We start from the raw sequence: 10,977 nt of genomic DNA, 5'->3' as shown, positions 1-10,977 counted from the left end.
TTCATCTCTGTCTGGAACTCCCTTCTCTCTGACAGAATTTCAGGGAGCTGCTGCTTCATCTCTGTCTGGAACTCCCTTCTCTCTGACAGAATGTCAGGGAGCTGCTGCTTCATCTCTGTCTGGGACTCCCTTCTCTCTGACAGAATAACAGGGAGCTGCTGCTTCATCTCTGTCTGGGACTCCCTTCTCTCTGACTGAAGATCAGGGAGCTGCTGCTTCATCTCTGTCTGGGACTCCCTTCTCTCTGACTGAAGATCAGGGAGCCGCTGCTTCATCTCTGTCTGGGACTCCCTTCTCTCTGTCTGAATATCAGGGAGCTGCTACTTCATCTCTGTCTGGGACTCCCTTCTCACTGACGGAATATCAGGGAGCTGCATCTTCAGCTCTGTCTGGAACTCCCTTCTCTCTGACAGAATATCAGGGAGCTGCTGCTTCATTTCTGTCTGTAACACCCTTCTCTCTGACTGAATATCAAGCAGCTGCTGCTTCATCTCTGTCTGGGACTCCCTTCTCTCTGACAGAATATCAGGGAGCAGCTGCTTCATCTCTGTCTGGAATACACTTCTGTCTGACAGATTATCAGGGAGCTGCTGCTTCATCTCTGTCTGGGACTCCCTTCTCTCTGACTGAATCTCAGGGAGCTGCTGCTTCATCTCTGTCTGGAAGTCCCTTCTTTCTGACAGAATGTCAGGGAGCTGCTGCTTCATCTCTCTGGAACTCCCTTCTCTCTGACAGAATATCAGGGAGCTGCTGCTTCATCTCTGTCTGGAACTCCCTTCTCTCTGACAGATTATCAGGGAGCTGCTGCTTCATCTCTGTCTGGAACTCCCTTCTCTCTGACAGAATATCAGGGAGCTGCTGCTTCATCTCTGTCTAGAACTCCCTAATCTCTGACAGAATATCAGGGAGCTGCTGCTTTATCTCTGTCTGGGACTCCCTTCTCTCTGACAGAATGTCAGGGAGCTGCTGCTTCATCTCTGTCTGGAACTCCCTTCTCTCTGACAGAATGTCAGGGAGCTGCTGCTTTATCTCTGTCTGGAACATCCTTCTCTCTGACAGATTATCAGGGAGCTGCTGCTTCATGTCTGTCTGGAACTCCCTACTCTCTGACAGAATATCAGGGAGCTGCTGCTTTATCTCTGTCTGGGACTCCCTTCTCTCTGACAGAATATCAGGGAGCTGCTGCTTCATCTCTGTCTGGGACTCCCTTCTCTCTGACTGAATATCAGGGAGCTGCTGCTTCATCTCTGTCTGGAACACCCTTCTCTCTGACAGATTATCAGGGAGCTGCTGCTTCATCTCTGTCTGGAACACCCTTCTCTCTGACAGATTATCAGGGAGCTACTGCTTCATCTCTGTCTGGAACTCCCTTCTCTCTGACAGAATATCAGGGAGCTGCTGCTTCATCTCTGTCTGGAACTCCCTTCTCTCTGACTGAACATCAGGGAGCTGCTGCTTCATCTCTGTCTGGAACTCCCTTCTCTCTGACTGAAGGTTAGGGAGCTACTGCTTCATCTCTGTCTGGAACTCCCTTCTCTCTGACAGAATATCAGGGAGCTGCTGCTTCATCTCTGTCTGGAACTCCCTTCTCTCTGACAGATTATCAGGGAGCTGCTGCTTCATCTCTGTCTGGAACTCCCTTCTCTCTGACAGATTATCAGGGAGCTGCTGCTTCATCTCTGTCTGGAACTCCCTTCTCTCTGACAGAATATCAGGGAGCTGCTGCTTCATCTCTGTCTGGAACTCCCTTCTCTCAGACAGATTATCAGGGAGCTGCTGCTTCATCTCTGTCTGGGACTCCCTTCTCTCTGACAGACTATCAGGGAGCTGCTGCTTCATCTCTGTCTGGGACTCGGTTCTCTCTGACTGAATCTCAGGGAGCTGCTGCTTCATCTCTGTCTGGGACTCCCTTCTCTCTGACTGAATCTCAGGGAGCTGCTGCTTCATCTCTGTCTGGAAGTCCCTTCTTTCTGACAGAATGTCAGGGAGCTGCTGCTTCATCTCTGTCTGGGACTCCCTTCTCTCTGACAGAATATCAGGGAGCTGCTGCTTCATCTCTGTCTGGGACTCCCTTCTCTCTGACAGAATGTCAGGGAGCTGCTGCTTCATCTCTGTCTGGGACTCCCTTCTCTCTGACAGAATATCAGGGAGTTGCTGCTTCATCTCTGTCTGGAACTCCCTTGTCTCTCACAGATTATCAGGGAGCTGCTGCTTCATCTCTGTCTGGAAGTCCCTTCTCTCTGACTGAATATGAGGGAGCTGCTGCTTCGTCTCTGTCTGGAACTCCCTTCTCTCTGACAGAATATCAGGGAGCTGCTGCTTCTTCTCCCTCTGGGGCTCCCTTCTCTCAGACAGAATGTCAGGGAGCTGCTGCTTCATCTCTGTCTGGAACTCCCTTCTCTCTGACAGAATTTCAGGGAGCTGCTGCTTCATCTCTGTCTGGAACTCCCTTCTCTCTGACAGAATGTCAGGGAGCTGCTGCTTCATCTCTGTCTGGGACTCCCTTCTCTCTGACAGAATAACAGGGAGCTGCTGCTTCATCTCTGTCTGGGACTCCCTTCTCTCTGACTGAAGATCAGGGAGCTGCTGCTTCATCTCTGTCTGGGACTCCCTTCTCTCTGACTGAAGATCAGGGAGCCGCTGCTTCATCTCTGTCTGGGACTCCCTTCTCTCTGACAGAATATCAGGGAGCTGCTACTTCATCTCTGTCTGGGACTCCCTTCTCACTGACGGAATATCAGGGAGCTGCTGCTTCATCTCTGTCTGGAACTCCCTTCTCTCTGACTGAATATCAGGGAGCTGCTGCTTCATCTCTGTCTGGAACTCCCTTCTCTCTGACTGAATATCAGGGAGCCGCTGCTTCATCTCTGTCTGGGACTCCCTTCTCTCTGACAGAATATCAGGGAGCTGCTACTTCATCTCTGTCTGGGACTCCCTTCTCACTGACGGAATATCAGGGAGCTGCATCTTCAGCTCTGTCTGGAACTCCCTTCTCTCTGACAGAATATCAGGGAGCTGCTGCTTCATTTCTGTCTGTAACACCCTTCTCTCTGACTGAATATCAAGCAGCTGCTGCTTCATCTCTGTCTGGGACTCCCTTCTCTCTGACAGAATATCAGGGAGCAGCTGCTTCATCTCTGTCTGGAATACACTTCTGTCTGACAGATTATCAGGGAGCTGCTGCTTCATCTCTGTCTGGGACTCCCTTCTCTCTGACTGAATCTCAGGGAGCTGCTGCTTCATCTCTGTCTGGAAGTCCCTTCTTTCTGACAGAATATCAGGGAGCTGCTGCTTCATCTCTCTGGAACTCCCTTCTCTCTGACAGAATATCAGGGAGCTGCTGCTTCATCTCTGTCTGGGACTCCCTTCTCTCTGACTGAATCTCAGGGAGCTGCTGCTTCATCTCTGTCTGGAAGTCCCTTCTTTCTGACAGAATATCAGGGAGCTGCTGCTTCATCTCTCTGGAACTCCCTTCTCTCTGACAGAATATCAGGGAGCTGCTGCTTCATCTCTGTCTGGAACTCCCTTCTCTCTGACAGATTATCAGGGAGCTGCTGCTTCATCTCTGTCTGGAACTCCCTTCTCTCTGACAGATTATCAGGGAGCTGCTGCTTCATCTCTGTCTGGAACTCCCTTCTCTCTGACAGAATATCAGGGAGCTGCTGCTTCATCTCAGTCTGGAACTCCCTTCTCTCTGACAGAATTTCAGGGAGCTGCTGCTTCATCTCTGTCTGGAACTCCCTTCTCTCTGACAGAATGTAAGGGAGCTGCTGCTTCATCTCTGTCTGGGACTCCCTTCTCTCTGACTGAATATCAGGGAGCTGCTGCTTCATCTCTGTCTGGGACTCCCTTCTCTCTGACTGAATATCAGGGAGCTGCTGCTTCATGTCTGTCTGGAACTCCCTTCTCTCTGACAGATTATCAGGGAGCTGCTACTTCATCTCTGTCTGGAACTCCCTTCTCTCTGACAGAATATCAGGGAGCTGCTGCTTCCTCTCTGTCTGGAACACCCTTCTCTCTGACTGAATCTCAGGGAGCTGCTGCTTCATCTCTATCTGGAACTCCCTTCTCTCTGACTTAACGTCAGGGAGCTGCTGCTTCATCTCTGTCTGGGACTCCCTTCTCTCTGACTGAAGATCAGGGTGCTGCTGCTTCATCTCTGTTTGGGACTCCCTTCTCTCTGACTGAAGATCAGGGAGCTGCTTCTTCATCTCTGTCTGGGACTCCCTTCTCTCTGACAGAATATCAGGGAGCTGCAGCTTCATCTCTGTCTGGAACTCCCTTCTCTCTGACAGAATATCAGGTAGCTGCTGCTTCATCTCTGTCTGGAACTCCCTTCTCTCTGACAGAATATCAGGGAGCTGCTGCTTCATCTCTGTCTGGGACTCCCTTCTCTCTGACAGAATATCAGGGAGCTGCTGCTTCATCTCTGTCTGGAACTCCACGCTCTCTGACTGAATCTCAGGGAGCTGCTGCTTCATCTCTGTCTGGAACTCCCTGCTCTCTGACTGAACATCAGGGAGCTGCTGCATCATCTCTGTCTGGGACTCCCTTCGCTCTGACTGAAGATCAGGGAGCTGCTGCTTCATCTCTGTCTGGGACTCCCTTCTCTCTGACTGAAGATCAGGGAGCTGCTGCTTCATCTCTGTCTGGGACTCCCTTCTCTCTGACTGAAGATCAGGGAGCTGCTGCTTCATCTCTGTCTGGGACTCCCTTCTCTCTGACGGAATATCAGGGAGCTGCTGCTTCATTTCTGTCTGGAACACCCTTCTCTCTGACAGATGATCAGGGAGCTGCTGCTTCATGTCTGTCTGGAACTCCCTACTCTGTGACAGAATATCAGGGAGCTGCTGCTTCATCTCTGTCTGGAACACCCTTCTGTCTGACAGATTATCAGGGAGCTGCTGCTTCATCTCTGTCTGGAACTCCCTCCTCTCTGACAGAATATCAGGGAGCTGCTGCTTCATCTCTGTCTGGGACTCCCTTCTCTCTGACTGAAGATCAGGGAGCTGCTGCTTCATCTCTGTCTGGAACTCCCTTCTCTCTGACAGAATATCCGGTAGCTGCTGCTTCATCTCTGTCTGGAACTCCCTTCTCTCTGACAGAATATCAGGGAGCTGCTGCTTCATCTCTGTCTGGGACTCCCTTCTCTCTGACAGAATATCAGGGAGCTGCTGCTTCATCTCTGTCTGGAACTCCCCGCTCTCTGTGTGAATCTCAGGGAGCTGCTGCTTCATCTCTGTCTGGAACTCCCTGCTCTCTCACTGAACATCAGGGAGCTGCTGCTTCATCTCTGTCTGGGACTCCCTTCTCTCTGACAGAACATCAGGGAGCTGCTGCTTCATCTCTGTCTGGGACTCCCTTCTGTCTGACTGAATATCAGGGAGCTGCTGCTTCATCTCTGTCTGGAACACCCTTCTCTCTGACAGATTATCAGGGAGCTGCTGCTTCATCTCTGTCTGGAACACCCTTCTCTCTGACAGATTATCAGGGAGCTACTGCTTCATCTCTGTCTGGAACTCCCTTCTCTCTGACAGAATATCAGGGAGCTGCTGCTTCATCTCTGTCTGGAACTCCCTTCTCTCTGACTGAACATCAGGGAGCTGCTGCTTCATCTCTGTCTGGAACTCCCTTCTCTCTGACTGAAGGTTAGGGAGCTGATGCTTCATCTCTGTCTGGAACTCCCTTCTCTCTGACAGAATATCAGGGAGCTGCTGCTTCATCTCTGTCTGGAACACCTTTCTCTCTGACAGATTATCAGGGAGCTGCTGCTTCATCTCTGTCTGGAACTCCCTTCTCTCTGACAGACTATCAGGGAGCTGCTGCTTCATCTCTGTCTGGGACTCCCTTATCTCTGACAGAATATCAGGGAGCTGCTGCTTCATCTCTATCTGGGACTCCCTTCTCTCTGACTGAATCTCAGGGAGCTGCTGCTTCATCTCTGTCTGGCACTCCCTTCTCTCTGACTGAAGGTTAGGGAGCTGCTGCTTCATCTCTGTCTGGGACTCCCTTCTGTCTGACTGAATATCAGGGAGCTGCTGCTTCATCTCTGTCTGGAACACCCTTCTCTCTGACAGATTATCAGGGAGCTGCTGCTTCATCTCTGTCTGGAACACCCTTCTCTCTGACAGATTATCAGGGAGCTACTGCTTCATCTCTGTCTGGAACTCCCTTCTCTCTGACAGAATATCAGGGAGCTGCTGCTTCATCTCTGTCTGGAACTCCCTTCTCTCTGACTGAACATCAGGGAGCTGCTGCTTCATCTCTGTCTGGAACTCCCTTCTCTCTGACTGAAGGTTAGGGAGCTGATGCTTCATCTCTGTCTGAAACTCCCTTCTCTCTGTCTGAAGGTCAGGGAGCTACTGCTTCATCTCTGTCTGGAACTCCCTCCTCTCTGACAGAATATCAGGGAGCTGCTGCTTCATCTCTGTCTGGGACTCCCTTCTCTCTGACTGAAGATCAGGGAGCTGCTGCTTCATCTCTGTCTGGGACTCCCTTCTTAATGACAGAATATCAGGGAGCTGCTGCTTCATCTCTGTCTGGGACTCCCTTCTTAATGACAGAATATCAGGGAGCTGCAGCTTCATCTCTGTCTGGAACTCCCTTCTCTCTGACAGAATATCAGGGAGCTGCTGCTTCATCTCTGTCTGGGACTCCCTTCTCTCTGACAGAATATCAGGGAGCTGCTGCTTCATCTCTGTCTGGAACTCCCCGCTCTCTGTGTGAATCTCAGGGAGCTGCTGCTTCATCTCTGTCTGGAACTCCCTGCTCTCTCACTGAACATCAGGGAGCTGCTGCTTCATCTCTGTCTGGGACTCCCTTCTCTCTGACTGAAGATCAGGGAGCTGCTGCTTCATCTCTGTCTGGGACTCCCTTCTCTCTGACTGAAGATCAGGGAGCTGCTGCTTCATCTCTGTCTGGGACTCCCTTCTCTCTGACTGAAGATCAGGGAGCTGCTGCTTCATCTCTGTCTGGGACTCCCTTCTCACTGACGGAATATCAGGGAGCTGCATCTTCAGCTCTGTCTGGAACTCCCTTCTCTCTGACAGAATATCAGGGAGCTGCTGCTTCATTTCTGTCTGTAACACCCTTCTCTCTGACTGAATATCAAGCAGCTGCTGCTTCATCTCTGTCTGGGACTCCCTTCTCTCTGACAGAATATCAGGGAGCTGCTGCTTCATCTCTGTCTGGGACTCCCTTCTCTCTGACTGAATATCAGGGAGCTGCTGCTTCATGTCTGTCTGGAACTCCCTTCTCTCTGACAGATTATCAGGGAGCTGCTGCTTCATCTCTGTCTGGAACTCCCTTCACTCTGACAGAATATCAGGGAGCTGCTGCTTCCTCTCTGTCTGGAACACCCTTCTCTCTGACTGAATCTCAGGGAGCTGCTGCTTCATCTCTGTCTGGAACTCCCTTCTCTCTGACAGAATATCAGGGAGCTGCTGCTTCCTCTCTGTCTGGAACACCCTTCTCTCTGACTGAATCTCAGGGAGCTGCTGCTTCATCTCTGTCTGGAACTCCCTTCTCTCTGACTTAACGTCAGGGAGCTGCTGCTTCATCTCTGTCTGGGACTCCCTTCTCTCTGACTGAAGATCAGGGTGCTGCTGCTTCATCTCTGTTTGGGACTCCCTTCTCTCTGACTGAAGATCAGGGAGCTGCTTCTTCATCTCTGTCTGGGACTCCCTTCTCTCTGACAGAATATCAGGGAGCTGCAGCTTCATCTCTGTCTGGAACTCCCTTCTCTCTGACAGAATATCAGGTAGCTGCTGCTTCATCTCTGTCTGGAACTCCCTTCTCTCTGACAGAATATCAGGGAGCTGCTGCTTCATCTCTGTCTGGGACTCCCTTCTCTCTGACAGAATATCAGGGAGCTGCTGCTTCATCTCTGTCTGGAACTCCACGCTCTCTGACTGAATCTCAGGGAGCTGCTGCTTCATCTCTGTCTGGAACTCCCTGCTCTCAGACTGAACATCAGGGAGCTGCTGCTTCATCTCTGTCTGGGACTCCCTTCGCTCTGACTGAAGATCAGGGAGCTGCTGCTTCATCTCTGTCTGGGACTCCCTTCTCTCTGACTGAAGATCAGGGAGCTGCTGCTTCATCTCTGTCTGGGACACCCTTCTCTCTGACTGAAGATCAGGGAGCTGCTGCTTCATCTCTGTCTGGGACTCCCTTCTCTCTGACGGAATATCAGGGAGATGCTGCTTCATTTCTGTCTGGAACACCCTTCTCTCTGACAGATGATCAGGGAGCTGCTGCTTCATGTCTGTCTGGAACTCCCTACACTGTGACAGAATATCAGGGAGCTGCTGCTTCATCTCTGTCTGGAACACCCTTCTGTCTGACAGATTATCAGGGAGCTGCTGCTTCATCTCTGTCTGGAACTCCCTCCTCTCTGACAGAATATCAGGGAGCTGCTGCTTCATCTCTGTCTGGGACTCCCTTCTCTCTGACTGACGATCAGGGAGCTGCTGCTTCATCTCTGTCTGGGACTCCCTTCTCAATGACAGAATATCAGGGAGCTTCAGCTTCATCTCTGTCTGGAACTCCCTTCTCTCTGACAGAATATCCGGTAGCTGCTGCTTCATCTCTGTCTGGAACTCCCTTCTCTCTGACAGAATATCAGGGAGCTGCTGCTTGATCTCTGTCTGGGACTCCCTTCTCTCTGACAGAATATCAGGGAGCTGCTGCTTCATCTCTGTCTGGAACTCCCCGCTCTCTGTGTGAATCTCAGGGAGCTGCTGCTTTATCTCTGTCTGGAACTCCCTGCTCTCTCACTGAACATCAGGGAGCTGCTGCTTCATCTCTGTCTGGGACTCCCTTCTCTCTGACTGAAGATCAGGGAGCTGCTGCTTCATCTCTGTCTGGGACTCCCTTCTCTCTGACTGAAGATCAGGGAGCTGCTGCTTCATCTCTGTCTGGGACTCCCTTCTCTCTGACTGAAGATCAGGGAGCTGCTGCTTCATCTCTGTCTGGGACTCCCTTCTCACTGACGGAATATCAGGGAGCTGCATCTTCAGCTCTGTCTGGAACTCCCTTCTCTCTGACAGAATATCAGGGAGCTGCTGCTTCATTTCTGTCTGTAACACCCTTCTCTCTGACTGAATATCAAGCAGCTGCTGCTTCATCTCTGTCTGGGACTCCCTTCTCTCTGACAGAATATCAGGGAGCTGCTGCTTCATCTCTGTCTGGGACTCCCTTCTCTCTGACTGAATATCAGGGAGCTGCTGCTTCATGTCTGTCTGGAACTCCCTTCTCTCTGACAGATTATCAGGGAGCTGCTGCTTCATCTCTGTCTGGAACTCCCTTCTCTCTGACAGAATATCAGGGAGCTGCTGCTTCCTCTCTGTCTGGAACACCCTTCTCTCTGACTGAATCTCAGGGAGCTGCTGCTTCATCTCTGTCTGGAACTCCCTTCTCTCTGACTTAACGTCAGGGAGCTGCTGCTACATCTCTGTCTGGGACTCCCTTCTCTCTGACTGAAGATCAGGGTGCTGCTGCTTCATCTCTGTTTGGGACTCCCTTCTCTCTGACTGAAGATCAGGGAGCTGCTGCTTCATCTCTGTCTGGGACTCACTTCTCTCTGACAGAATATCAGGGAGCTGCAGCTTCATCTCTGTCTGGAACTCCCTTCTCTCTGACTGAAGATCAGGGAGCTGCTGCTTCATCTCTGTCTGGGACTCCCTTCTCACTGACTGAAGATCAGGGAGCTGCTGCTTCATCTCTGTCTGGGACTCCCTTCACTCTGACTGAAGATCAGGGAGCTGCTGCTTCATCTCTGTCTGGGACTCCCTTCTCTCTGTCTGAATATCAGGGAGCTGCTGCTTCATCTCTGTCTGGGACTCCCTTCTCACTGACGGAATATCAGGGAGCTGCATCTTCAGCTCTGTCTGGAACTCCCTTCTCTCTGACAGAATATCAGGGAGCTGCTGCTTCATTTCTGTCTGTAACACCCTTCTCTCTGACTGAATATCAAGCAGCTGCTGCTTCATCTCTGTCTGGGACTCCCTTCTCTCTGACAGAATATCAGGGAGCAGCTGCTTCATCTCTGTCTGGAATACACTTCTGTCTGACAGATTATCAGGGAGCTGCTGCTTCATCTCTGTCTGGGACTCCCTTCTCTCTGACTGAAGATCAGGGAGCTGCTGCTTCATCTCGGTCTGGGTCTCCCTTCTCTCTGTCTGAATATCAGGGAGCTGCTGCTTCATCTCTGTCTGGGACTCCCTTCTCTCTGACTGAATATCAGGGAGCTGCTGCTTCATCTCTGTCTGGGACTCCCTTCTCACTGACGGAATATCAGGGAGCTGCATCTTCAGCTCTGTCTGGAACTCCCTTCTCTCTGACTGAATATCAAGCAGCTGCTGCTTCATCTCTGTCTGGGACTCCCTTCTCTCTGTCTGAATATCAGGGAGCTGCTGCTTCATCTCTGTCTGGCACTCCCTTCTCACTGACGGAATATCAGGGAGCTGCATCTTCAGCTCTGTCTGGAACACCCTTCTCTCTGACAGAATATCAGGGAGCTGCTGCTTCATCTCTGTTTGGGACTCCCTTCTCTCTGACTGAAGATCAGGGAGCTGCTGCTTCATCTCTGTCTGGGACTCCCTTCGCTCTGACTGAAGATCAGGGAGCTGCTGCTTCATCTCTGTCTGGGACTCCCTTCTCTCTGACTGAAGATCAGGGAGCTGCTGCTTCATCTCTGTCTGGGACTCCCTTCTCTCTTACTGAAGATCAGGGAGCTGCTGCTTCATCTCTGTCTGGGACTCCCTTCTCTCTGACAGAATATCAGGGAGCTGCTGCTTCATCTCTGTCTGGAACTCCACGCTCTCTGACTGAATCTCAGGGAGCTGCTGCTTCATCTCTGTCTGGGACTCCCTTCTCTCTGACAGAATATCAGGGAGCTGCTGCTTCATCTCTGTCTGGAACTCCACGCTCTCTGACTGAATCTCAGGGAGCTGCTGCTTCATCTCTGTCTGGAACTCC

This window comes from Hypanus sabinus (genome assembly GCF_030144855.1).
Source record: "Hypanus sabinus isolate sHypSab1 chromosome 24 unlocalized genomic scaffold, sHypSab1.hap1 SUPER_24_unloc_17, whole genome shotgun sequence".
Classification (NCBI taxonomy): domain Eukaryota; kingdom Metazoa; phylum Chordata; class Chondrichthyes; order Myliobatiformes; family Dasyatidae; genus Hypanus; species Hypanus sabinus.
Note: the sequence above shows the minus strand (reverse complement) of the source record.